Source organism: Lissotriton vulgaris, chromosome 4_1 (genome assembly GCF_964263255.1).
Source record: "Lissotriton vulgaris chromosome 4_1, aLisVul1.2, whole genome shotgun sequence".
In the NCBI taxonomy this organism is placed as follows: Eukaryota; Metazoa; Chordata; class Amphibia; order Caudata; family Salamandridae; genus Lissotriton; species Lissotriton vulgaris.
In genome coordinates, this window is record NC_141691.1 from 1,581,476,108 (window position 1) to 1,581,504,044 (window position 27,937).

The following is a 27,937-nucleotide window of genomic DNA, read 5'->3' on the forward strand; positions in this document are numbered from 1 at the left end:
TGAAGATGGCTGTGCTGTGAGAGGGCTCCGTTGTCTGTCCCAGCCCGCGTTTATCCTGGATACCGATCTGTAGTATCCCTCAACAGATTCCATGACTGGAACGTCTGTGCAGCCCTTCCACTGGTTCCGGTGTTCGGGGTTTGCCTGGCGGTGGAGAAATCATCTCCAGAAGCTGCGGGTGCAACTGAACCTGAGGCCAGGATGTGTGGTGATTTGCCTTGCCGGGTGTGGGGCTCAGTCCGGCCCTTTGTCACCCAGCGGTGGAGCCGCGGCCCGAGAAGCTGCCACCGAGATTTTGCATGACCGTACCGCCTGGGGGATTGTGACGCCGGTGCACAGTGGTGGTGGGTGCAGAGCCTGCTGAGCCGTGTGGGGGCTCTGGTGCAGCGGAGTAGGACAGGCTGCTTTGGACAGAGTGGGTTGAGCCGGCCGCGAGAGGGATAATGGCGGCGGCTCGTCCTTCAGCTGGTGATTCTTGTTTCCACCACAGCGTAAAACATTAGACCCCCCCCCAGGGGTGCTGCAAATTGGACTGTAGCTTGTGCCTCGCCCCAACTGCGACCCCGGCGGGACGACCTCAGCCGGTCGTCTTAAAGCAGCAGTGGTGCAGCTGATCAGTACGCTGCTGGGAGCTGTTGCCAGAGTCCCGGGGCCGTGGGAGACCCAACCTGTGATCCAGGCTGGGGCACTACTGAGCCCCTGGAGGTGCCCTCTCCCCCCTAGTTCCTGCAGGTGACCCCCGTGCTGGCAGAGCTGGGAAAATTTGTAGGTTGGTACGTCCTGGTATTATTTGTGGTGCATGTTCCCTGCACACCAGCAGAGACTCCGCTGGAGCCTCCCTCCATGTCTCAGTAGCTTTTGAAGATGGTGGAATAACAAAGGGGCCACTAAGTGTATTCCTTGTCTGCTTGGGCCCGCGGTGTCGACTGGGCTCGTGGTTAAGGCCGGGGTCTGGCGCTGCATCCATTGCAGCAGGCTGACTCCAGCGGCGGTGTCCTACTGCATCTGGAGGGGAATTGTGGGGCCTGTTGCGGCGACAAGGGCCGGATGCTGTGGTGCCACACCAAAGAGGTGACGGGGCACATGGCGGGGCTCGAGGTGGAGGTGCTGGCCGAGTGGTGGTGAGTGGAAATGGAGTTTCCCCAGGTGTGAAGCACCGTATACGCAGACTCTTTTTCGGCCACCCTAGCCCATAAACAGACGGAGAAGTGACACCCTACCCAGTGACTCCTCTTCCTGCTGAGGAAACCCGGAACAGGCTAAGATGGACCGGCAGCCGCGGTCGGTAGTGGGAGTACCTGCCAGGCGGTGACGTTGGGAGGGGGTGGGGCAGGGTGGGGGGGTAGTAAACTATGGATTGCGGAGGTTTACAGGTAAGTAAACATATAAATAAATAAAACTAATTTCATTGCGTGCACTGCATACCCAACTGCGATGCAGTGCGCGCAAAGAAATGTTTTATTTATTTATATGTTTACTTAACATATTTTTTCTCTGGACTAAAGAGAACAATCTGATGGAGGATATTCAAAGGGTCCATAGAGATCCCTTTGGAAAGAGCAAAGAAAGGAGGACACCAAGAAAAATCTTAATTAATTTTAAGCCTTACACACTAAAAGAAAAAATGTTAAGTGAAGGTTTAAAAAATGGAACACTGAAAAAAGACAACTGGTCTTTTAGAATCCGCTCCGACATGTCCAAAGCAACCCAGGATAGACATTGGGAACTGGGGCAGTTTATGCAAGAATTAAAGTCCCTCTGAGCCACAGTACAAATGAAGTTCCCCGCAGCCCTCCGGATTATGTGGCGGAACAAAATGCACAATATTAGAGACCCTAAAGAGATAGAAAACTTCATAGAACAGATCAAGGACCAACTACGAACGGAGAAATAAAAAAAAATAAATAAATAAATAATAATGTTATAAAGGGAAAGTGACCATTTAACCTCGGTGAAAAAGGAGCTTGAAATGGGTGAAAATACCGCCCATAAAAGAAGAAGGGAGGCTTCCTCAGGGTGGACAAAATTAAACGCCAAAAAAAAACATTATCACAAAGTAAAATCAAACCACGGGTGGGGAGCAAACTAGGGAAAAAAAAGAAAAAATGTCCTCTTTAATTAAAATAAAGGGAGTTATCGGGAACCATAATAATCAAACCAGCCTAAAATATCACCAAAAAAAAACACAAATAAATGACGACAGAAAAAAATAATGTTTTGTCTTGGAATGTTAACGGGTTCAGAACGGTTAATAGAAGGAATAGAATCCTCGAATATTTGAAGGAATCTGACAGTGAAATGATCATACTGCAAGAGACACACCTTATAAGCACTGAGTGGGATCAAATAGTGAAAAAACTAAACTGGGTGGACACATGTATATGCACCAAACAAGACTGTAATATTAAAGGAATAGCAATCATCATCAAAAAATCACTTAAAGCCAAGATCAAATACAAGGCAGTAGATAGCAAGGGAAGATGGGCTGTAGCCAAAGTAAGAATAAATAATAACATGCTATCTATAGCCAGCTACTACTGCCCAAATCTGGATGATCCGACTCCTCTTCAAAAACTTTATTCAGAACTTTTATCCACCACTTCCCCCATAATACTTGGCGGTGACTTTAACATCTTACTCGATCCCAAAATGGATAGATTCCCCCCTAGCAAACATGTAAACCTACCCAAAATGAGGGAATGGATAGGAAATTATAAAAAGATCTTGATTTGATAGACATGTGGAAACAAAAGGGAGACAACGGACAGCCATTTACATATCACAACAAAAAACTGGGACATAGATCCAGAATTTATTTATTTTTGTTAGATAAGAGCTTACTAGGTAGCGTTAGAAGCATTGAACATATACCAGCCCACATATCTGACCACTCTGCAGTTCAATTAATCCTCCTAATGACAAATAGTAACACAATACCCAGGTGGACAGTTGATCGGACTCTATTGTCTGATCCACAATGCATAGATGAATTAACAAAATCTTCTGCAAACTTTTTTGAGGACAATCAAGTCAGTACATCTAAACAAATTACCTGGGACGCCTATAAGGCTATTACAAGGGGGAAGTTGATAAATCTGGGAGTTCACAAGTCTAAAATCAAGAAACAGGAAATTAGAACTATGGAAAATGACATTAAATTTATGGAAGTACAAATTGCGGCAGGAAACCCCTTAGAACCGAAGGAAACATTAGAAAAAAAGAACCCAGAGCTTAAGGAGAGATTAACCGACTACCTGGAGAACATAGTAAGGAAAAGATGAGAAGCAAGCAAACTGTCAAACCATGAATATGGGGAAGGATGCGGAAAATTGTTGGCATGGAGAACTAAAATAGATCAAACAAGAAATAAAATATCCTGTATTCAGAACCATAACCAAATTACATCAAGTTCTGACGCTTCCGTAATAATGCAGGAGTTTACAACCTTTTTTCTCTAATCTATACAAAGAGGATATAATTTCAACCGAAGATCAGATTAGAAACTATTTAGATGCTGTCCCACTCCCTTCATTAATGGAAGAGGAGAAGAAAGAGTTAAATAGCGAAATTAAACCCTAAGAAGTGAGAGCTGCCATAAAAGACCTGAAACGAGGTAAAGCTGCTGGACCTGACGCATTACCTAACAAATTCTATTTAGTTTTGAAGGAATCTGTGGTAGATCAACTAACAGAACTAATAAACATAATTTACATTGATCATGAAAAGATTCCCAATTCATGGAATGATGCGACGATCAGCATAATTTTAAAACCCGGAAAAACCCTAAACTCTGTGAATCCTTTAGACCCATTTCACTGTTAAATTGTGACTATAAAATCTTCATGCAAGTCATAGCAAAGAGGCTATCTACAGTAATATGAAAATTGATCAACCTCGACCAGAAAGGATTTATAAAAGGAAGACAAATTCACGAAATAACACACGAACTGTTCGCAACAATAGACATAGCCATCTGCGAAAAAATGCTTCTCACCATAATCACGTTTGATGCAGCCAAAGCATTTGACAGAGTTAACTGGGCATTTTTAAACCAAGCTATCAATAAATACAACCTAGGGGAAAATTTTGGCTACATGATAGGGAAATATACAAAAAACCAAGAGCAAAAATACTAATTAACGGAAGTCTCACCAGCAACATTGAAATACAAAGAGGCACAAGACAAGGGTTCCCGTTATCTCCCCCACTTTTTAACCTTTATATTGAGCCACTTGCATGCTCCCTGGGAAATCATTCCTCAATATCTCCTTTCAAATATCAAAACTGGTCAAAAAAAGTAGCACTTTATGCGGATGATTTGATGATATTCACAGATAACTTTGAAAACTCTACTGAGGCAATAGAGGACACGATAGTCAAATTTGGCAATGTGTCAGGTTACTTAACAAACCAAACAAAAACTGAGGCTATGAGCTGGAATACGTACCCCAACACCCCATCCTCTAGAAATAATATAAAATACTTGGGGATAAATCTGACTAAAAATCTAGAAAAAGTCCCCCAATTAAACCTGAACAGAGTCCATGTAGAAACAAGGAGACTATTTAAAGTGTGGGATGGGCTACCCTTAAGCTTCCTGGGAAGATCCGACATTATAAAAATGTCAATCATACCCAAATTTACATATCTCTTTAATACCATACCCTGGAATTCCAAAAAGATGCACTAAAAAAAACCCTGGGTGAGCTAGCCAGCTTCATTTGGTCATCCAAAAGTACAAGGATTGCATGGAGCAAATTAAGGAGGAAAAAAGAGCAAGGAGGAATAGCTAGCCCAGATATTTTCGAATATTACAGGACATTCCAATTTAAGAACCTGAGATCCCTGTTAAGGAATTACCAATCCTACCCATTTTTTCTACAGAGTATGACAGGCACGCTGGACCATTTTTTATACAAGTTTGGCCACCCAAAATAAAAAAAATTAAATTAAAGTAAAGATTTTATACAATGCTGCAAAATTATGGTATCAAAAAAGGAACACAGTAAATATACCGTATTACAGCATTATGGCTCCGATATGGGACTCCCCTGGTACACCAGACTGCTTAAAAGATTCTCTAGCCTTACCACTTAAAGCTGCTAGAATCGAAAACTGGGGGCAACTCTTGATAGACAACTCCATAATCACGTGGGAGCAATTACTCTTATCCACTAATTCAGCTTTATCTAAATTTAAATATTATCAGATGACCAGCTGGGCCAAATCCCTTACGAAAAAAATGGGCTACGAAGATCTGGAGAAGGAAATTATAAAACCCACACCAATAAAAAAGGAAATATCTAGATGGTACTGGGCTTTCATAGTAGCCGGAGAGGAAGACTGTCCAGTTCCTGAAACAACACGGAGGAAAGATATGCCTGGACTTGATCTACAATGTTACTGGCAAAAATCTCTAGAAAAATGCGGGCCTACCGTAAAACCAGCCACCGTGAAAAGGAACCACTTGCTCACAATTCATAGGGCATACTGGACTCAAAAAAGATTATTGAAATTTAAAGGAACAAACATAAAATCTTGCCCCAAATGTGGAAGGGAGAAAGCGGACGACATCCATATGTTCCAGAAATGTCCCCTTCTCTCCTCCTTTTGGCACAAACTTGGTAAGACGATAACCATGGTGTTGGGACATCAAATAGATGTAAGTATTACCCTTATTATCTTTGGGATTCAATTCACTAATGATATAGATTCAAGTAAGTTGACCAAAAAACAGGAAAGGCTTTTGTTTGTGTTAATACTACTAGCAAGGAGAGAGATCTATATAAATTGGGTTAAAGCAGCACCTCCTATACACACAAACTGGCTAAACTCCATATTAAAAACTAACAAACTTGATAGGAAAGGAAAAATTGGCAAAAAATCAAACTTCTGGGAAATATGGGAACAGTACTTCCAAATAGTTAACTAATATCTTTCGTATGGTCCCGGAAAGTAAATCCGATGATTAACGCGACGGCAATAATTCAGGCGGAAATCATTCTCTGCCGAGTAGCCAGGATAGCTAGCTTCTCCCCCCTCACGAAATGGAATTATTGACAATGATAAAGGATAAAGGGGAAATCCGTTTGGATCCAATACCTAAAGGGATACTTATTATGATTTATTTATTTTATTTATTTCTAAAGCGCACTGTCACCTTGCAGGCATCCTGGCGCTAACTGACTCACGGGCACACAAGTATCAGGCAGGGCAGGGCCACACAATAGGTCACCTAGGAAACAACCAGGTTTTACAAATGGAGGAGTAAGGGGTTCAACAGATGGGATCTCATAGGTATTACCTGTATAGGGGATCTGTGGGACAAAACTGATATTAAGCCCTATGCAGCGCTACAGAAACAATATTGCATGGCCGATCGGAGCGTTTCCGGTACACACAGGTTCGACATGCAATTCGCACACACCTTAAGTCAGGGACCACACTGCCGGACTCATCCCCATTAGAAGATAGAGTACTGGATGGGCATCTCCCTGATAGCACCATTCCCCTGATATACAAAAAGTTCGTAACAACATCTTGGACCCCCTCAAGGTTCTCCGAGAGAGATGGACCAGGCATGGTATAGAAATGGACGATGAGGAATGGCAGGAGGCAGTCTCCTTTCCCAGAGTCGTGGCAATACCAGCTCATCTCCGCCTTGTCCAGTTGAAACTTCTCCAGCGTATTTATGTAACGGGCCCCAAATGGTACGAATGGGAAGGGTAGATGAGGGCACCTGCAGGCGGGGATGTGGCCAGCTGGGAACCTTTTTTCACATAGTTTGGGAGTGCACTCACATCCAACCTTTCTGGTGCAAAATTCACGACATTATCAACACTGTTCTGTCTGTGCAGCTCCGTGTGGAGGCCCGCAGGTGTCTCCTGAACGACTTTCTGTGAAGTGTAACTGTATTTATGTAAACTCACCCACTGTACCAAAGATGCCGATTGAGCTGCTCCCTCTGAACTGTCATGCTATTGCTGATGTTTGTTTGTGTCTTTCTCAATAAAAAATGTTTAAAAAAACAAACACCTTTTTACTTTGTGACCCGCCCTCTTTTCCCCTTCACCTTTTTTTCTGTTCTTTGACTGAGTTTAGAGTCTAGCGCCAGGGCAATATTTCGGGTAAATATGTGCTTTAGAAGCTCACAGTTCATTAATTCAAGCATTCTACCCAACTTCCTGTAAAAGCACAGTGTCTTTGATTACAACTATTCCCACCCCTTACGCACCTCGGATGATCCAGTTTGCCCTAGGAGGCTGCTGGGGGCAAAGGTCAGAGCAAGGTGCAAGAACTTCCCACAGGCAACAAAGATGGCTGGTCCAGAGCCGGTGCTATTCTCTGCTTACTCTGCTAGTGGGATGTACAACTCTGACCCCAGTTCACAGGGTCATGCACAGGGGTTAGAAAAAAATGTGTGGGCATCACAGGTGCAAACCCTGTCAACCACTCAAGAATCCCCGGCATTGGTGTTTACACACAAGTCCCTGCTGCGGTATAAGCGGATAGAAGCTCTGATATGTCTGTCCCAGCAATTACGAGTAACTCAGGGTACAGTGTACCTCTAAACTGGGATTCTTGGAAGATGCTCAGGTGGGCATTTGGGTCGCTAGGAAGAGCATTGTTTCACTCATGTGATCACTGGTCACTCCTAAAGACCTCCCACGCACTTATCCCATTCCACGAATTACCTTGGAGCGTTCACTCATTTATCACAAACATGTTGGAAGAACATGCAGGCATTTTGTAGGGCAGATTTGCCATAGTAATGCCATGCGACAAACGATCTGCCATCAAAGTTCTTGCCCCAGTAATCACTGAGTCAGGGGAGAGGTCGGACTATAGCCAGTCCAACAAGGAGGGGCCCAGAGAGGCCAGGCTGTGCAGTGTTTGTTTAAAGGGTGAGTGGGGAATAAAGCCAAGCTTTATTCCCATCAAGGTAAGCAGCCACTATAAAAGAAGTGGCAGCTTCAACGTAAGCACACAAAATCAGTCTTCGTTCTACAAACAGAGCAGACAGTTTTACGCTGTACAGCACCGCCTTACTGCAACATTTTTAGGTAAACAGAAGGCTTTCTTTGCCGGAAATTATGTTTTGTTTCGCGCTCAATATGGATAGGAGCCAGCTTTATTGGCGCGGATTTGAGATCTCTTTAGGATCACGTTATTTGTGAAAAATATGTCTGCGGGGCTTATGGCTAAACGTAGACAGCAGAAATCAGAGTGCTTAATTTCAAAATAAGAGACATGTACTAATGAAATCCATCTCCACGCACTCTTCTTGAAATTATGAAAATCCAAGCCATTGAAGAAAAACAACATAAACAAGTGAAAGACTGAAGAAAATAGGTGAGGTTGAACTTAAGTTGGAGTTGATACATACGCCCTCATAGGCTTCTTTTTGGAAAATCCTCACAACATGACTGTTTGACTGCATAATTGTACTGTTGTGCATGCCACTAGGGAAAGAATGTCAAACTTGGGCTTCTTCTTCGTGTGCCAAAAAGACTCTGAGTTTCAGGAAAGGGGCATGAACAACACTCTCTTTCCAAGATGGTGGTCTCTTCAGGGAATTGTATCTCAGGTCCTCAACTCAACATGAGTCCTTCGCTTAAATGCCTCTTCCAGTTTGAATTATAAACAGGCATGTACTAGTAATTGACGAGTGACAATCCATTTGTTCCTTTCTCTTTCAATGTGTTCTTCACCCACCTGCTACTATTTTTGCTTTGATTTACTTTGCTTCTTGCAGTTTTGTCTTCTACTGACTTTACTTCTGGATGTTCTTGGGTAGGTTTTTCCTCTTTCCTGGCGTCAGGGGGATTTTGGTCATCGGGCAATCAAGAAGGAAACTTGAGACCTTAACATCCAGTCCTTACCAGAAGCAAAAATACGGAAGATGGATCAGGCCACATTTAAAGGAACTATAGAAACACAAAAAGATGATGGAAGTAATGCTGCACATTGTCAAACATTCCCCCCCAGTCAGAGATCTGGGTTAATGCTAATGTCTTTTTTCTCACCCTGCCACCCTAGTTTCGACTTAGCCATATGCACATCAGTCTTGACCCTGCCCCCCATTGGAACAGTCCAGCCCGAAATGCCAGGCTTAGACGGCAAACAAGCTTATTAGGACCGGTTTCGGGGTAACATCCCTCATCAGCCAGGCTAGCTTGAATCCCGTGGCTCAGTGAGCATGGGACCCACGTCTGGGCATACCCTTCCCACTAAGGGTGACTATAGCAGTATCAAAGAATGATGGAAGGAATGGTGAACATTGTCAAACATTCACCCCCAGTTAGAGATCTTTGTTAACCCCTTTGCCGCGGCCGCGATTTCGCGGCAGTGCGGCATTTCAGCAAAATTGGCGGGGCCGCGTCGGCCGTTGGCTGACGGCAACACTAGCGAGGTAGTGCTCCGGTCGGCCAACAGCCGACGGCAGCACACAAGAGTTTAAATCCATAATTTTTTTGCTCACCATGCCACCCCAGTTTGGTCCAAAGATGCTTGTTTTCCTGTCCAGGGAGACCCATGCCTGGCAGTTTGGGCTGGACAGTTCCCATGGGGAGCAGGGTCAAATCTGATTTGCATATGGTTGGGTCCAAACTGGAAGGGTGTGGTGAGCAAAATAACAATGGATTAAACCCAGATCTGTGACTTGGGGTGAGTGTTTGAAAAATGTCAACACTTCGTCCATCATTTCATTGTGTGTTGTTGCTGTGTGCGCTCTAAATGGCAAAGGATATTCCCAGACGTGGGTCCCTTGCTAGCTGCGCCACTGGATTCAAGCTAGCCTGGCAGATAAGGGGTGATACCCTGAAACTGGTCCCAGGATGCTTGTTTGCTGGTCCAGGGAGGAACTGGCAGGCAGTTTGGGCTGAACTGTTTGCATGGGGAGGAGGGTCATGGCTGATATGCATTTGACTGGGTCCAAAATGGAATGGCATGGCAAGCAAAATAACGATGGATTAAACCCAGATCTATGACTGGGGAAGAGTGTTTGGAAAGTTTAAACACTCCATCCCTAATTTTATTTTGTGATGTTTCTGTGTGCACCCAAAGTGGCTAAGGGTATGCACAGACTTGAGTCCCTTGCTTGCTCCACACTGGATTCAAGCTATCCTAGCTGATTAGGGGTGAGACTCCAAAACCGGTTGATTTGCATATGACTGGTTCCAAAATGGAATGGCATGGCAAGCAAAATAACGATGGGTTAAACCCAGATCTGTGACTGGGGAAGAGTATTTGGAAAGTTTCAACACTCCATCCATAATTTTATTTTGTGATGTTTCTGTGTGCACCCAAAGTGGCTAAGGGTATGCACAGACGTGAGCCCCTTGCTTGCTCCACACTGGATTCAAGCTATCCTGGCTGATTAGGGGTGAGACTCCAAAACCGGTTGATTTGCATATGACTGGTTCCAAAATTGGAATGGTGTGGTGTGCCAAATAACTATGGATTAGACTCAGATCTGTGTCTGAGGGTGATGTTTGAAAACTTTCAATACTCTGTTCATCATTTTATTTTGTGATGTTGCTATGTGCACCCCAAGTGACTAAGCGTATGACCAGACATAGTCCCTTGCATGCTGCGCCACTTGATTCAAGCTAGCCTGGCTGATGAGGGGTAATACCTTGACAGTGGTCCCAGGATGCTTGTTTTCTGGTTCTGGATTAAATATGGCTGGGTCCAAACTGGGGTGGCATGGTGAGCATCATTTCATTTTATTTTGTGATGTTGCCACATTCAAAGGGGGCTATCATTGCAAACTATGAGGATGTGAAGCACAGTTCAGGAATTTTCTAGCAGCCAGGACCCAAAAGAAAATGGGTAGCAAACAGCAAAAATGCCCTAACTCAACAGAAACACAGATTGAGAAGAAGGGACTCGTGACCCACAAGTAACCAGGCAGAATACAATTTAACTGACTCCAATGGATATTCTTGGGGCATAGAGCTCTAGGGCAGTTTGCTTCCTGAAGCTCGCGGTGATCAGGAGACAAGCGCCATGTCCTGCACCTGCGACCCAATGACAGGTGGAAGATGAGGCAAATATTGACAATGAAATTTATAGTAACTTGCCTGACCTGAATTAGGAGGAAATAGACATGCTACCTGGCCCGGATTAATGAATAAAGTGTCAGATTGTAAGGGATTGGTAGCTATGCTAAACCCTGCCAACTTTGCCTGAATGAAAGTTAGAGAGCGCCACACACAATTGCTGATTACCTGGCCTGAGTGAAAGGGAGGAGACCCATGCCAATACATGCCTACCCTGCATAAATCAAGAGGGAGGGAATATTATGTTAATACATTACTATAAATTTAAACCCTGATTATAAAATGTGAAATACTTAATTATTGTGAATAAAAAGGAGGGTCAATAAACATTCTAACACCTAACCTAAGAAACACTTGCCTACTTTTCTGAGGGCATCAGTGGTGGTTTTCAATCCACTCAGAAGGGGCACCTCAGATTCGGCACCCAAACGACTCGTCATGATCCAGTGCTAAGAAGGGACTCAAGCAATATTCTTTTTTTTACAAATATACATATTTATTAGTTCCTCCAAGGCCATAGACTATCCAAGTAAAGTAGCACCACTTTCATGTCTTGCATTGATTAATCTTCTTGTCTACATATCAGTAAACATTATGGTATGGTAAAAACATGAAAAGAGTGCTCATTGTCTATGACGGTCGAGTATCATGAAATGAAGACTTTGATTTTATCAATCCTTTTTCCATGCATTCAAATCTCTATTTCCTTTACTTTTTTACAACAATTTTTATTAGCTTTTTCATATTGCTTTACATGAATGTAGGCATAACAGCTGATTTGAGCAGTACAGTTATACAGTACATTTCCCTGGACACCCCAAGGGTGGGGGAACACGTTAAGGTAGCATGCTTGGCTATGAGATCCTCTGTAGTGAGCTGTTCTTTTGAAAAAGCGCCCGGTCCTTTAAAACTACTGGTATGTGTGGCTAACTGAGGATTGGAACTTGAGGTAATCAGATCTGGGTGGACCTAAAGCACCTTCGTGGGCGTCTGAAAATAGGAACTATTCCGACTTTTCATGCATTTATGAGGAGGGGGGATGGGGGAATGCGAGACTCTCCAGGAGTGTGGCTTGGTTGAGGCTGGGCGCTTTATGGGTGGCTCTATACTTTTGGGGGCAATGCTGGGTTATGCTTCTTGATAGGCACTGGGAGTGACTACGTTCGTATGAGTGTGTGTTGGAGACTCGGGTTGTGCAGTCCGACTCGGGCTTTCTAGTGTGGCCAGTAGTGATGGTGGCTGTGGAGTGTTGGCCATGTGATGGCGGAAGTGATGCAGTATTTTAGCCCAGTCCATTGAGATGTGTTTTCTGCGCACTCCTTGTGCCTCCTCCCAGCTGATTGTGTCTTCCTTTGCCGAGCCCCATTTTCCCACTCCTCCCAACCAAGCCGCCAATGCAGGTCCCTCTGAGGCTCTCCAGTGCATCGTAATCCCTCTCTTTGGCAGTAAGAGCACTAGGGAAAATAAACCAAACTTGCACTTTAATACTTTTACGTCTGGGAAAGACCAATATCCCGCTGGCTTTCCGGATGTTAATGTCACTGAGCCCTGTCAACTCCTGCAATGTATTGTATTCCAGTAGGACTGTATTGTGGGGCATAGCCAGAACATGTGCTTGAATGTCGCATCTGGAAATTGACATCTAGGGCATTAAAATTGTGTTCCTAGGTAAAAGCGCTGGAGCCGTGCTGGGGTGAGGTAAGCACAATGCAGTATGGAAAATTGTACATTTTTTAAGCGGGCATTCTGAGACACTTTCTGTGGATATTCCAGGGCTTGTTCCCATTCCTTGTCATGCAGGGGGCGTTCTATCTCCTCCTCCCATTTTTGTCGCAACTGGGCGAGAGTGGTGGCGGTTAGGTCTTGGATTGCTTTGTAAAGCCAGGTTATTAAGTGCCGCCCCGGCTCCATGTGAAGGATTGTGTTGAGTACTGGGTGTGTCGTAGGCTTCCCCCGGAGAGATCCCAAATGCGCGACTGCTTAGGACTATTTGTCTGTGCAGTAAAAACTGCCCTGGTGGGAGGCCTGTCTCTCCCGGGAACCGATCAAATGATAGCAACTGATCCTCCGCAAACAGGGATCCCACCTCCAGGACTGCATGTTCTGTCCAAACTTGCATTGGCTTAGCAGAGTAGAATCCTTCGCTCCTGGACAAGCCGACCAGCGGGTACAGGGGGGCATATAGGGGCGTCTCACAAGAGATGTGGTGGAAGTCGCAACATATGTGTAGCAGGTGACATGATGCTGGCACCAACATGAGTCCTCCCTCCGAGGAGGTCTACGCAAAATGGCACCCTCCATCCAGCAAGATAGTCACTGGATTTTTGCAGCGAGAAAATAGGCCTCGAAGGAGGGTGCTCCCAATCCCCCTTGATCTATCGGAAGTTGCAATTTTGTGAGGGCAACTCTCTGGCACCCGCCGCCCCATATAAGGGAGCTCAATAGAGTATCTAGCTCTTGGAAGTAGGAACGTGGGGGCATGACAGGGGTGTTGGCAAAGTAGTAGATAAATTGTGGCACTAGGATCATTTTGGCCAAGGCCACTTTACCTATGGGTCTAAAGGTAAGGTCTTCCAAAAGTTCACTCACGTTTTGACCCCCACCAGAGCCCTATGATGATTGCCATCAAACAGGTCTGTTGGGGAGTGAAATAGTCTAACCATGAAATATCACAGAGCGTGGTTGTTCCAAGCCAACCATGAGCTCCCGACTCTTATCTCTCACTGGGGAAGGTTTGGACCTAGGTGATATATAGTGGATTTCACCCAATCGACTTTGAGTCCTGTTGCGGCCGTGAAGTCCGATAGTATGTTCCATATGGGACTGAGATCGGCTGCAATGTCCTTCGCGTATAGCAGCAAATCAACCGTACATAGGGACACTATGTGTGTGGTGCCTGCATGTTTGAACTATATAAAACTTTATAAATAAATAATAAAAATATTGGAATGCCCCCGGCCTCTCCCTCCAGACACAACCGGATTGCAAGAGGCTCCATCGCCAAGGTAAATAGGAGGGGAGAGCGGGGACACCCCTGTCGAGTGTCCATCTCGATCTGAAAGGGCGAGGAGATATATTTGCAGAGTCTCACTTTGGAGGTGAGTTTCATATATATTAGTTTTATGTGCATCCTGAAAACCGACCCCTTCCCCACCTGCCTCAGTGTTTCAAAGAGGTACGGCCAGGTCAGGATGTCGAATGTCTTTTCCTGGACCAGGATCAGGCAAGCCGCCCGAGGGTAGCGGCCTTGGGTCTGTTCCTGAACCTGGAACAGTCTGCAGATATTTTGGGATGTACTTCTCCCTGGCACAAATCCATTCTGGTCCGGGTGTTTGAGCGGTGGAAGCATCTCATCCAATCGGTCCTCTAATATCTTACCCAGGATCTTACAGTCAGCAGAAAGCAGTGTGATTGGCCTATATGAGGATAACTGCATCATGTCTCTGTCAGGCTTCTGGATCGAGATTATGGGGGATTACAGCAGCAAGCTTGGCAGCTCCTCCTCCTGGACTGCTGCATACATTGTGGCTCGCTGTGGCACCAACAGCATGGCAAAGCTGTTATAGTATTTGTAGGGGCAAGTCATCCACCCCGGGAACTTTGTTCCGGGCCATAGCCCGGATTGCTTGTTTCACATTCGAAGGCGTGATCTCTGCCTCAAGGATGTCCTTATCATCGTTTGGGATCTGGGGTATGCTGAGGTATTCCAGGAATTGATCGGCTGCTCTCTGACAGTCCTGCATAGGATTCCGGTATATCATTGTGAAGTGGTTATGGAAGAGTTGCAAAATATCTGACTGGGAAGTTGCAACTCCTCCAGCGGGTCCATGATTTCCGTAATTGGCCGTGCATCTTGGTTCTGGCGGGCCATTTAGCCAAGGAGCGCTCCTGATCTGTTTCTCTCTCTCTCTCTCTCTATGTTTTTTGGTTACGTATACTCTAAAGTCACACCGCCGCATGTCTGCTAAGCTCTCCTCCTACGCCATCTTGGCCTCCGCGAACTGGGCAGGGGTCTTAGAATCTGATTCCTAAGTTACAGCCGCCAACTTAAGTTCTGCTTTTTCAAGGTTACGATCAAGAACCATGTGGGCTCTTGCTATCTGCCTAATACTGGCTCCCCAGATGACCACTGTTAGAACCGGGGTTTCTAGTTGGCCGGGGTATGTACCCTACTCCAAGTAGGGACCACCCCTTCTGACAGGGTAGCGTGGCGCAGAGCAGGAAGGCTTAACTTCAGAGGCAAGGTGTGAAGTATTTGTGCAACACACTTCAACAATGACACAGTAAAGACACTCACACAAAAGGACACCACACCTGTTTTATCAAAATAAAAGTCTCTTTATCTAAAATGTATGCAAGGTCCAATGATCAAATAAGTCCAGCCCGCCCAGTCAGCGCACAAGCGGCCGTGCGGTTCTAAGTGCCGGTTACCTGGGAGCTGGGCCCTTGCGACAGTGTTCCACGGGGCGATCCCCAGCCCAAAGCCTCCTCTTCTCTGGTTAGTGGCTTCAGCTGGTCACATGGGACGGTGTTGGTGGCCTCGCTCTTCCCTCCCTCGGCGCGGCTTCCGTGTGATGCTCCCTCGTTGCGAGGCAATGATTCCCACTGGCACCAATCCCAGCGTGGCTCCTCTCTGACGTCAGAGGAGCTGCGCACGGGATTCCCGAGGCTCCCGGGCCTGCAGTGGTGATTCCCGGGGGTTTTTACAAAGCGTTTCTGACGTGCCTTCACTTGGGGGGTACGCCTTACTGTGGCAGTTTCATGGAGAGCCTGATCCTCAGAGGAGTGCGGGCCCCCCGCTCTCAGCACCCCAGGGGTAATTTAACTAGCGCATTCATACCGGGCCGGCGGCGGTAACTTCTAGGTGAAAAATAGTGATTTCCATCACAGCGCTCCCAGGACGCAATGTGGCTGAGTGCCCAGGCTGGCAGGGGTGATTATGGATGAGACAGCACTCTTCTTCACAGCGCTATATAACGCTCCACAGTGACGCCAGGTCCAGTAGCCAAAGCCCTTCTCCCACAGGGCAGTCTGTAATGTGGTTTCTGCTCATCTGACACAGAGCCACGAGAGTGATTTAAATTAGGCGCTCAGTCCGCATGGGCAGTGGTGACGGTGGGGAGATGAAACCGATGGCTTTTCGCACCCTGAGGGGCAGAGGCAGTCCCTTTAAAGGTCCCAGGGCCAGCAAGGCTGCACGCAGACACAGCGTGCCAGGAAAAGTCTTGGAAAGGTTGTTGTTCCAAACAGGCAGTTCCTAGGAATTTTTGTGGAGACACTCTGGTGGTGTTTCTTTAGGTCTCTTTAGCAGGGCAGGATCAGCAGGCAGTAGTACAGCTCAGCAGGTTGGGGCAGCTGTTCCTTAGAGCAGTCAGCCTCCTTCCAGATGGCAATCCTTCTTGGTGCAGCAGTCCTCACTCCAGCAGGGATTCGTTGTGGTCCAGCAGTGTAACAGAAACGAGGCCAGAACCCTCCCTTATATATTTTTCAGTCTAGGGGCTAGAAAGTGGTAAAGTCTCCAGAAGGGTCTGGGGGCAGGGGATTCTAGAAGAGTCCAGGGAGTTCTGGGATGTTCCCTGCCTTCCCTGACCTAGCTGTCACCGTGACGAGAGAGAGGCCTTTAAGGCTACAGTGGGTAGCCCATCACAGCCCATCCCAGGGGAGAAGGTGTGAATCACCACTCCCACCTCCCAACCCAGGCAGCTAACAGTATGAAGCGGGGAGGGGGGAGGCTAGAGCGCCCAATCTAAGTGTAGGCAGGAAAAGGTCTACTTCCTAAAAGTGGGATCCCTAGCGTAGTAGTGCCAAAACGCCATATATCATTGGAAAGGGTTCACCGCCCCGTGTACAACAAGACCAAACATGACAGACTTATTAGGTTCCTGTCAGAAATTATCCCATAAGGGGGGTTCCCAATGCTAGCCTATGGAGAGTGAAGCCTTACTGCAGTAGCAGGGCTGGTGGCAGATATGTCAGCGTCACAAGGTTTTAGGGAAGAGCCCCTGCACCTCAGCACTGTTTAGCTGTGGTGAGGCACCCAGAGTCCTAAGTTCAACAAAATGTAAGGTAAAAATGGGAGGCAAAAGGGCAAAAAGGTAGGGGAAGACCACCCTAAGGCTGACAGGTCCAACTCGTGTAACCCCAGCTGAAAGTGGGGAGAACTACCGAACCTCTAGGGATTTCTCATCACTAAGGCGAAAAAAGCTAGAGAGACCGTCAGCATTGGCGTGGTCTACTGAGATATTGGAGAAGAAGGCTAAGGCCACTTTCCTAGTGGACCTTAAGACCCCCAGGCAGCCCCACAGGGTACTACACGCCAACCACCTCAAACCCCACCATGAGAGGTCAGAGCTCACCTTACTGATGGTGACTGATGGGGCCGAGGAAGAGGAAAGTGAACCTCTCATGGACCTCTTTGCTTCCCAAGAAGAGGATGTCCCATTTTTCCTCAGGCCCTCAGGCAGACTCCTGATCATGCCCTTTAGGGTCTTGTTAAATCTCTCCACGAGACCATTGGTCTGTGGGTGGTAAGGGGTGGAGAACTTATAAGTAACCCCACACTCCTTCCACATGGCTTGCATGTAGGCAGACATAAAATTGGTGCCCCTGTCGGACACCACCTCTTTGGGGAAACCCACTCTGGTAAAAATCCCCATCAGGGCCCAGGCCACTGCAGGTGCAGTGATGGTTCTCAGAGGAATAGCCTCTGGGTACCGGGTGGCGTGGTCCACCAGAACTAGGATAAACCTGTGACCAGAAGAAGTTGGTAGATCCAAATACCCAACAATGTCGATACTCACCCTCTCAAAGGTGGTGCTAATGACAGATAGTGGTTCCAGGGGAGCCTTCAGCTTAGCCCCTGTTTTCCCACAAGCTTGGCTGGTCAGACAGGTCCTGCAGAATGTATCTAAAGAGATCCTCATGTGTGGCCAATAAAAATGGGGGCCAAGCCTAGCAAAGATCTTGTCTTGGCCCAAGTGTCCTGCCAACGAAACCTCAAGAGCCAATTCCAAAAGAAATGCCCTGTAGTACTGGGGAACCACTAAGGTCCTTGATGACCCATGCACAGGAGCCTTGGGCTTACTATAAAGGAGCCCATCCTCCCAGTAAATATGATACTTTGCGGAGGCATTGCCAGCTGCTTGGGCTTCAGCCTGTCGCCTCATGCCCTTAAGGGTGGGGCACTCCTTCTGTGCTTGGCAAAACTCCTCCCTGGTGGGCCCTTCTTCCACCTGCCACTCTGCAGGGGTAGGTAGGTCCTCCAAGGGAGCAACGTCCCCCTCCGTGGACTCCGGGGCGACCTCCTCTGGTGCCCCATCCATCTCACGGGGTGACCCCCCCGGGCGGGCTTCACACGCCCTTGGGTTCCTCCCTTTCTAGCAGCTGGCTGGACCATGGTTCCAGGCTCCAGCCCTGGTTGACCCCCTTTCCGGGTAGCCATGGACCGTGTGGTAGCACAGATCCACTCTGGTAACCCAAGCATCTCCACATGCGCTTTGAGCTCTACCTCCTTCAAGGCAGTGTGCTCAAGGTCATTCCCTAACAGACAGTACACTGGCATGGCAGAGCTCACAGCAACTCTTACAAGGCCTGAAACCCCTCCCCACTCAAATGGAACCTGTGCTACGGGATAGTGACCCTCCCTGTTGTCAGCCATCACAACTGGATGGACTGCATTGGGAATTATTTGCTCTGGGGACACCAGCTGACTCCTTACCATAGTCATGCCGGCACCTGTGTCCCTCAGGGCCTCTACCTCCTGACCATTAAGGGTGACCCACTGCCTATACTTAGTAGTATTGGAGGGCACGTGGACCTTAGGAACCATTTCACTGTCTCCCAGAGACACTAGGACAAGCCCTGCCCCCTCACTCCCATTATCTAGGAACAGCTCCTCCCCAAGCGCTACACTAGCCACCCCGGGGTTTTTACCTTCAGTGGGTTGAGGTGCTCTCTTGCAACACTTGGGATCCCCCTTCTAGTGTCCACGTTCACCACAGTCACAGCACCGGACAATTCTGGGCTGTTGACCTTTGTCAGGATAAGTGGGCTTTTGGTGGACAGATTGGGGCTGAGACCCGGAGCCTTTCCCTTGTGAATTGTTTTGGGGGCCGTGGAGAACTCTTTCTTTTTATCTCCCCCCTCTTTCTTCTGGTGGGAACCCTAACCACCCCTTTGGGAGTCTCCCCCAGAACCCCTGTTGGACACCCTGGTACTGACCCAGGTGTCTGCCTCCTCCGCAAACTTCCTAGGATTGGTCAACTTGCAGTCAACCATGTGTTGGCGCAGGTCTGGAAAATATTTTTTTAGAAGGTGCTCTCTTAAAAACAAGTCATACAACCATTCATAGTCATGCACATTGCTGCCCCGCACCCAGCGCTCTAAAGCTTTACTAGCGTAGTCCAGGATGTCTACCCAGTTCTGTGTGGGAAGTTTGTGGCTATTCCCAAACCTCTGGCTATACCTCTCAGGGGTAAGACCAAATCTCTTGAGCAATGCGGCTTTCATGACAGAATAGTAAGTCTGGTCTTCCTTCTCTAGCTAAAGGAGGGTGACCCTAACGTCTGGAGGTAGGTACAAACCACCCCCCCAATAACTCTCTGGGACCCAAGGGCTCTCAAGGACACCTCATAGGCTGCTAACCACTTATCAATATTATCCCCACCTTAAAACTGGCCATCACATCTTTTGGCATAAAAACCCTAGACTCACGTGAAGCTTTCATAGTTACGCTGACACTATTCTTGTTGCTGTTGGCCCCTACTTCTAGGGCCCAGATTTCCAGTTCCTTCAGGCTGAGCTCATGGGCAATTTTTTTTTCCCTCATAGCCAGTCGCTTTTCTTCGCGCTCTTGCTCCATGGACCACCGTTCTCTTTCTCGTCTTTCTCCAGCTTGGCAAGCTCCAACCTGAGCTGTCTCTCCTCTCTCCTGTCCTCCAAGTCTTCTGAGGACAGGGTCCTCACTGACACACAACTGCCTTCCCTGGAAGGTACGCTTGTACCTGGTAACAAATTACCATGTTCCACCAAGTGCAGTAGGTCAAAATCTCCTGCGACGGCGTGCTCTGGTCCTTGCCCGTCCCCATCTCCTTCTGGGTGGGCTGTTACCCATGCTCTCAAATCTTTCTGAAGCTCTGCCTTCTTGGCGCTTTGCTTGAAGGGCACCCTTTTTCTCTCGCACAATTCTTTGAGTTGCGCCACCGTGTAAGTTTTCAGGTCGGCCAGTTCGAATTCCATCTTTCTAGGTAGGGCCTCAGACGTTTGTAGAGAAAATCAAATGGGACTTAGGCCAAAGGACTTTTAAAAAGAGCAGCCAGTCAGGGAGCATTCAAAAAATTATTTAAAATGCCAATTGGAGAGGGTAGACAAACATTCAATGGAGTCAGGTGTAGGGTTGTGGTGTACACTGTGTCGCTGCGTGGTGTTACACAAGCACAAGTCCTATCCCACCGCTCGATCACCAATGTTAGAACCAGGGTCTCTAGTTGACCGGGGTATGTACCCTAGTCCAAGTAGGGACCACCGCTTCCTACAGGGTAGCTTGGCGCAGAGCAGGAAGGCTTAACTTCAGAGGCAAGGTGTAAAGTAATTGTGCAACACACTTCAACAATGACACAGTAAAGACACTCACACAAAATGACACCACACCTGTTTTATAAAAATAAAAGTATCTTTATCTAAAATGTATCCAAGGTCCAATGATCAAATAAGTCCAGTTCCAGGCAAGATCAGTAAGTAGGTGAAACAAGCTTCCAGGTAAGATCCATAAGAAAGAAAATGAACCCAGCTTCCCCGCAAGGTCAACAAGTAGATGAGTCTAGGTTCCAGGCAAGTTCAATAATAATAAAAGCCCCCTGGGCTAAGGACTTCCCTTGTGCAACATAGCCATGGGATCAACATGCAGGCTTGGAGAGTCTCTTTAGGACTAGGCCCGCAAGATCACCAGTGTAATGTCAAGAGTGAGGAAATGCTCCCAGTTGCAGAATCTCTGAGGAAAGTCCAATGAATGGTGGGTTTGGATTAGTGAGTCCCTTGAATGTATATGCGGTCACTACTGTGCAGGGCCTCACATGGTACCGGTTTGGGACCTAAATGAGGTTTCAGAGTCCCCCTTTCAGAGCCACTGTCCTCCCTTGTGTTTCTTAGCAGGAATGAGGCCGGTGAACATGTGACTTTGCCCCACACACGCCTCGTGCCTGCTAGGATCCGGGGGAACCCTCCACTCCGGGTACCCCCCTTGGGTGACATGATGGGGTTGTGCAAGAATGAGGCCCTCCCAGCGTCACAATCGGCAGTTCCGGGGACCCCCAGCCTGCCCAGTCAGCGCACAAGCGGCTGTGCGGGTCTAAGTGCCGGTTATCTGGGAGCTGGGCCCTTGCGACAGTGTTCCCTGGGGAGATCCCCAGCCCAAAGCCTCCTCTTCTTTGGTTAGTGGCTTCAGCTGGTCACAGGGGACGGTGTTGGTGGCCTCGCGCTTCCCTGCCTCAGCGTGGCTTCCGTGTGATGCTCCCTTGTTGCGAGGCAATGATTCCCAGTGGCACCAATCCCAGCGTGGCTCCTCTCTGACGTTAGAGGAGCTGCGCACGGGATTCCTGAGGCTCCCGGGCCTGCAGTGGTGATTACCGGGGGGTTTTACAAAGCGTTTCGGACGTGCCTTCACTTGCGGGGTACGCCTCACTGTGGCAGTTTCATGGAAAGCCCGATCCTCAGAGGAGTGCTGGCTCCCCGCTCTCAGCACCATGGGGGTAATTTAACTAGAGTATTCAGACCGGGCCGGCGGCGGTAACTTCTAGGTGAAAAATAGCGCTTTCCTTCACAGCGCTCCCAGGACGCAATGTGGCTGAGTGCCCAGGTCGGCAGGGGTGGTTATGGATGAGACACCCCTCTTCTTCACAGCGCTATATAGCGCTCCACAGTGACACCAGGTCCCGTAGCCAAAGCCCTTCTCCCACAGGGCAATCTGTAATGTGGTTTCTGCTCATCAGACACAGCGCCACAAGAGTGATTTAAATTAGGTGCTCAGTCTGCATGGGCAGTGGTGACGGTGGAGAGATGAAACCGATGGCTTTCGGCGCCCCGTATGGCAGAGGCAGTCCCTTTAAAGGTCCCAGGGCCAGCAAGGCTGCATGCAGACACAGTCTTGGAAAGGTTGTTGTTCCAAACAGGCAGTTCCTAGGAATTTTTGTGGAGACACTCTGGTGGTGTTTCATTAGGTCTCCATAGCAGGGCAGGATCAGCAGGCAGTAGGGCAGCTCAGCAGGTTAGGGCAGCAGTTCCTTAGAGCAGTCAGCCTCCTTCCAGATGGCAATCCTTCCTGGCACCGTAGTCCTCACTCCAGCAGGCTTTCGTCGTGCTCCAGCAGTGTAACAGAAGTGAGGCAAGGACCCTTCTTTATATATTTTTCAGTCTAAGGGCTAGAAAGTGGTAGAAGTCTCCGGAAGGGCCTGGGGGCAGGGGCTTCTAGAAGAGTCCATGGAGTTCTGGGGTGTTCCCTGCCTTCCCTGACCTAGCTGTCATCGTGACGAGAGACAGGCCGTTAAGGCTATAGTGGGCAGCCCATCACAGCCCATCCAGGGAAGAAGGTGTGAATCACCCCTCCCACCTCCCAACCCAGGCAGCTAAGTGTAGGCAGGAAAAGGTCCACTTCCTAAAAGTGGGATCCCTAGCATAGTAGTGTCCAAACCCCATATATCATTGGAAAGGGTTCCCCGCCCCGAGTCCAACAATACCAAACATGACAGAGCCTCAGAAACTATCCCATAAGGGGGGTTTCCAATGCTAGCCTATGGAGAGTGACGCCTTACTGCAGTAGCAGGGGCTTGTGGCAGATATGCCAGCATCACAAGGTTTTAGGGAAGAGCACCTGCACCTCAGCACTGTTTAGCAGTGGTGAAGCGCCCAGAGTCCTAAGTCCAACAAAATGTAAGGTAAAAATGGGAGGCAAAAGGGCAAAAAGGTAGGGGAAGACCACCCTAAGGCTGACAGGTCCAACAACTAATTTAAAAGTGTCCCATTCCAGCGTCCTGGTGGACCCTGTTTTGGCACTGTTGTGGAACAATTCTGTGATACTGCCTTTGTGCTTGTGATGAAATACTGGGTCTTCCAAACACTCCAGCTGTAGGTTCCATGTTGGGACTGGTGGGTGGGACGGCCTCCACCTAAGAGCTAAAAGGTGCGCATCATGGTCTGAGACCACTCTTCCTAGGTAATCTGTTTGTTGGGTCATGGGAAGTATTGTTGGCAAGCAGAAGAACTGGTCGAGACGCGCCCGTAGGTGGTGGGGTATTGAGTGAAGGGAGTATAGCCTGGAGGTTGGGTTCAGGCACCTCCATGCAGATGTAAGAGGGCCAGTTGTGTGTCCATGGTCAGAACCGTTCCGCATGCGCCTGGGTAGAGGAACCAGCTCCTGGGGGGTGCGACCGGTCTAATAACAAGTCCAATACGCAATTGTAGTTATCTCCCAGTATCCATGGTGATGTCGTGAATTTCGTTAGGAGTGACGATAATGAGTCCCAGAACTGCTCTTGGTAGACATTTGAGGCCTAGATGCTGCCCAATAGAAGGGCTGTCTGTCTGGGAACCCTTTCGGGTAATGTGTATCGTCCCTCCCTGTCCACTACCCTGCGGGTTTCCTTAAATGGGACCCCTGGCCTGAGCCAGATCAGCACCCCTGGGGCAAACACCGAGTATGTGGTAGCACAAAAGGTAACGCACCAGCGCCTCTGTATCCGGTCTAGTTCGGTTTTGTGTGGTGGGTTTCCTGCAGCAAAAGTATCTGTGCTTTCTGACACTTGGCGTAAGAGTAAACTGCATATTGCTTCCGCGCCATGTGCATTCCCCTGATGTTTAGGGTCAATAGACTAATGTCTGTGTCATCTAGCATAATTCAGCATGTTTCAGGGGGTGGGGGGGGTGTGTTGCGCCCTGGCCTTGCTTCTGCCCCCTCTGCATATGATTCTGTCGGGAGGTGGCATCCGTCCTAGGTGGGGGGGTGTCCGCAGGTACCCGGGATAACTGGTGGAGTAGTTCACTTTTTTTTATGGAGCCAAGTTCCAACTTTAGGGGCCTATCACAACTGGTGATATGTCCAAACTGCGTGGATCGTGTTGGGGGTTTGGGGTTCTGTATATGATGCCTGCTATGGCCTATGTTTACAAGTGTGATGGCGGCGGGGCCTGGCATGCCTGGGAAGGAGTGCGAGTCAAATGACGGGTTGGCTTCGGCATGTGTTCCTGGATCCGAACTAAGTAGAGGTGTCATGGGAAGGGACTTATAGTCCTGAGTGTCAGTTCCTTTCAGATGAGTGTGTCTGCTGTTTGAGGGGTCACCAGGGGATGTGTCATGGAGTCTGCTCTCGATATGCTTGTGTCCCTGGAATTGTCCCCAGATGAGAACATGTGTGGACTATCCTCTCTGTCCGAGATCGCAGAGGTCATGTCCAGATTTACAGCTTCTTGAATAGCTCTCCTACCCTCCACTATCTTTTCCTCGAGGTAGGGGGAGACCTATAACCGGGCTTTGGTCTTTCAGTCCTTGTCGTTGAGTGCCTCTTTCCCTCGCAGGTGCCAGCTTCATGGTTCCCTCGGGCTTCCGGCTGTTTCCTGGCGGGTGCTGCCTTGGGTATTAGCTTTGGCCCAGTCGAACACTGCCTTCGGGTCTGAGAAGAACCGTGTTTCTCTGTCGTGTATGAACCTGTGGAGGGCCGGTAAGAGTACCGAGTATTGGATCCCTCTTTGGCAGAGCATTCTCTTTACCTCCAGGAAAGTGGTCCTTTCCTGTTGCACTGCCCTTGAGTAGTCAGGGAAGATCATCACCTGCTTATCTTCCACCTGAAGTGGGCCATGTTGTCAGGCTGCCCTCAGCACGGCATCCCTGTCCCGAAATAGGAGGAGCTTCAGAAGTGAAGGCACTGGTTTGTCCCCAGAGGGGTTCCTCCGGCTGGGACTCTGTGAGCCCTCTCTACTGAGAAAAAGGGCGTAAACTCATTGTTTGAAGCACATTTCAATGTACTTCTCCGGATTGGACCCTTCTACGCCTTCCAGTAGGCTGATCACCTGGATGTTACTGCAGCAGGATGTCCCTTCTAAGCCATCCGCACCCTCCCCCAGTCTGGCTATGTGGGTGTGAAGATTCCACAAGTTGTCTTGTTGTGATTTAACTATTAGAGGCTGAAGGGTGGTCAAAGTTTTTTCTCCATCCGTCACTCTGTCAGTCAGCTTCCGGTGATCATCTCGGAGCAGCCCAAGATCCGAGGATAGGGCCGCAAAACTGTCCTCCAGTGTGATTCAGGAGTGTTCAATTGCAGCCAGTACTTTATCCAATATATTGGATATCACCTGTGAAGTGACCTTGTCAACCGTTTGAGATGAGTCCGGGTCCAGTGAAGGTGGGTGGCATTCCGGGGCTGAAGTTTGCGATCCTGCAGTGTGGCATTAGTGTCCCATGGTCTGCTCACACGTGTAACAGGATCGCCTTCTTGCTTCTATCCTGGGGCAGCCCAGTGCCTGCGGTCTTTTGTATCTGTTAGCAAGCTGCCGCCAAGGTCCCGTGGCAAGCTGTCAAGGTCTGTCGCGGCCTGTGTATCTCCCAATGCAGGGAGTGTAGCCAGCGCAGCCCCTGTCAGCAAGCTAATCTCTATACAGCAGTGGTGGGCTGGGGCTCTCTATTCTTCTGTATCTGAGGCCTGTTGACAGACTGATGTGCCCAGTTTACCGCTGCCTCCTTGCAGATCATTTCCCACGGCTACGCTGTGCCTGGGCTTGAGGGTCCTGCAACCTGGCTGGGTGGTTTTCCCCCTCTCGCTGAAAGGATCCTTCATGTTTCACTTTGTGTTGGTTTGGCTCCGGAGTGATTCTTTGAGGCTGTGGGCCTCCTGTGGACGCCGGTCGTGTTGAGGGTCTCTTGCTCAACTGGGCTCAATCCGTGCATGGTGCACAAGGGTAGGTGGTGGTACTTCAAGGAGGGATCCCCCCCATTCTACACAGATCTTGTCAGCTTCCTTGGTGCTGCGTCGTACCCTGGGATCTGACGTTAGGTGCTAGGCGGCCGAAGGCCTCTCCCAGTCAGCTCTCAGTATCTTAAGTTCACGCTTGTGGGCCGGGGGAGTCATCTTACTCCTTCCTCCCCCCACTCGGGCTTGTCCAGTGATCTCCGCTCCTGTGCCACTGGGTGCTCAGTAGTGATCGTCTTTTTCCGGACTGGTCTCGATCGCCTCACAGAGCCTTTTGCGTGTGCCCCCTCCCTGGATTCTCCTGCAGGTGCCAGGTGTGGGAGGGGCTGCAGTCAAGGCCGGTCAGTACCCCAAGCTACGAGCCGAGCTGCAGCAGCGAGAGGGAGAGTCTCTTCTTTTCAATCCCTCCATGTGAAGCATTCACCGGTGCCCCCCACTCCTCTTGTTACCCAGGTCCCGACTGTTAGGTACTGGACAGTTTTGGAGTGTCCTCTGGACTTTTGCCTTCCCCTTGTTATGCCTCTGTGGGGGACTTTGAGTACTTCGGTGGGGGGCCCCTCAGACGAGGGGCCACCCCACTGCGCCGATGGCCTCAACCGGGGTGTTGGAGTCTGGGGTGCGACAATGCTCCGTATCGGCCTTCGGGGGGGGGGGGGGGGGTGTCACCAAAGTTTACCTCCCTTTCTGCGTGGGGCATGTCTCCGTCTTGGACTAAACAACCGATGTGGCGGAGGTGTTCTTCTCGGGCCGCCCCCAGCTCCCTCCGTCTCGTTGCGGGCCTGCGCAGGCCCAATCTAGCTCCGGTGCGCTCTGTGCTGTAGCCTTGGGAGGGTTTGTGCTTTGGGTGTGCCTCTCACCTGAGCGATTGCTGATGATCTATCCTGGGCTCAATACTGGGCGGGCTCCTAATCCTTGCTGTGGCGGCTTTTTCCACCCACTTCCGGCATGCAGTTCTGCTTTCTGGCCCTCCGGCAGCCCGCTGTTCATTTAGGGGGCTGCCATTTTGGAGAGAGTCAGCCTTGGTTCTCAGTTGTCGCGTTTGCCCCCTCCTGGTGCCATGCTCTTTCCATGGCTGCTTCACACTGTCTACCAGGCTGCTGTCTATCTGTAGCTACTGTTTGGGTGGCTAGTCGGGCCCTGCCGACTGGCCATTATTTTTCTTCAATATGCCCATGGCCACCGAGATTATGTGATTCTGTGGCGCAGTTTTATTCACATAGTTATGGATTTGTCACAAAATCAATATTCTGCTCCAAAATCTGTGGATTTAACAAAACAAATTCTAGCTCAAATAGATCAAAAGTTACCAAAAAACATAGCGATATATGCTTGTGAGCTTTGGAAGACCCCTCACAAAGGTTTAATTCAGGTTTTTTATTTCCTTACTTATCTATTTGGTTGTTATACTGGTACTAATGACTCTACCAATGTGCACCTCCCCCCATATGATTTAGATATGAGGGGTCCAAAGCCTCATTCTACTCAGATGTCTACTAAAGCCACAGCTGCTGCAGGTAAGAGCGGTGGGGCCGGCTTGGGGGGGGGGGATATATTTCAAGAGACGACAATGAGAGAAATAAAAAAAAATAATACATTTTCCCTCATGTTCGTCTCTCCAAATACCCCCCCAGCCGGCCCCACCGCCCCACTGCATTACCTGCAGCGGCTGCTCTGCTGATGTCTGCAGTTTCATACAGAGCGCTATATAGACAGCATGATGGAAAACCCCGGGGATCATGAAATATCAAGCACACCCACCAACTGGCCTATGAATTTATACACCGATTCATCCAACTGTTCATTTGTGTGTCTATTCAATCATTCATTTATTCACACATATTTACTCTCATAGGTGTGTGAAGTTGTAGGAAAGTAGGATCGGCTTCTTATGGTTACCCCCACTATTTGCTTGATGTGATGCTGT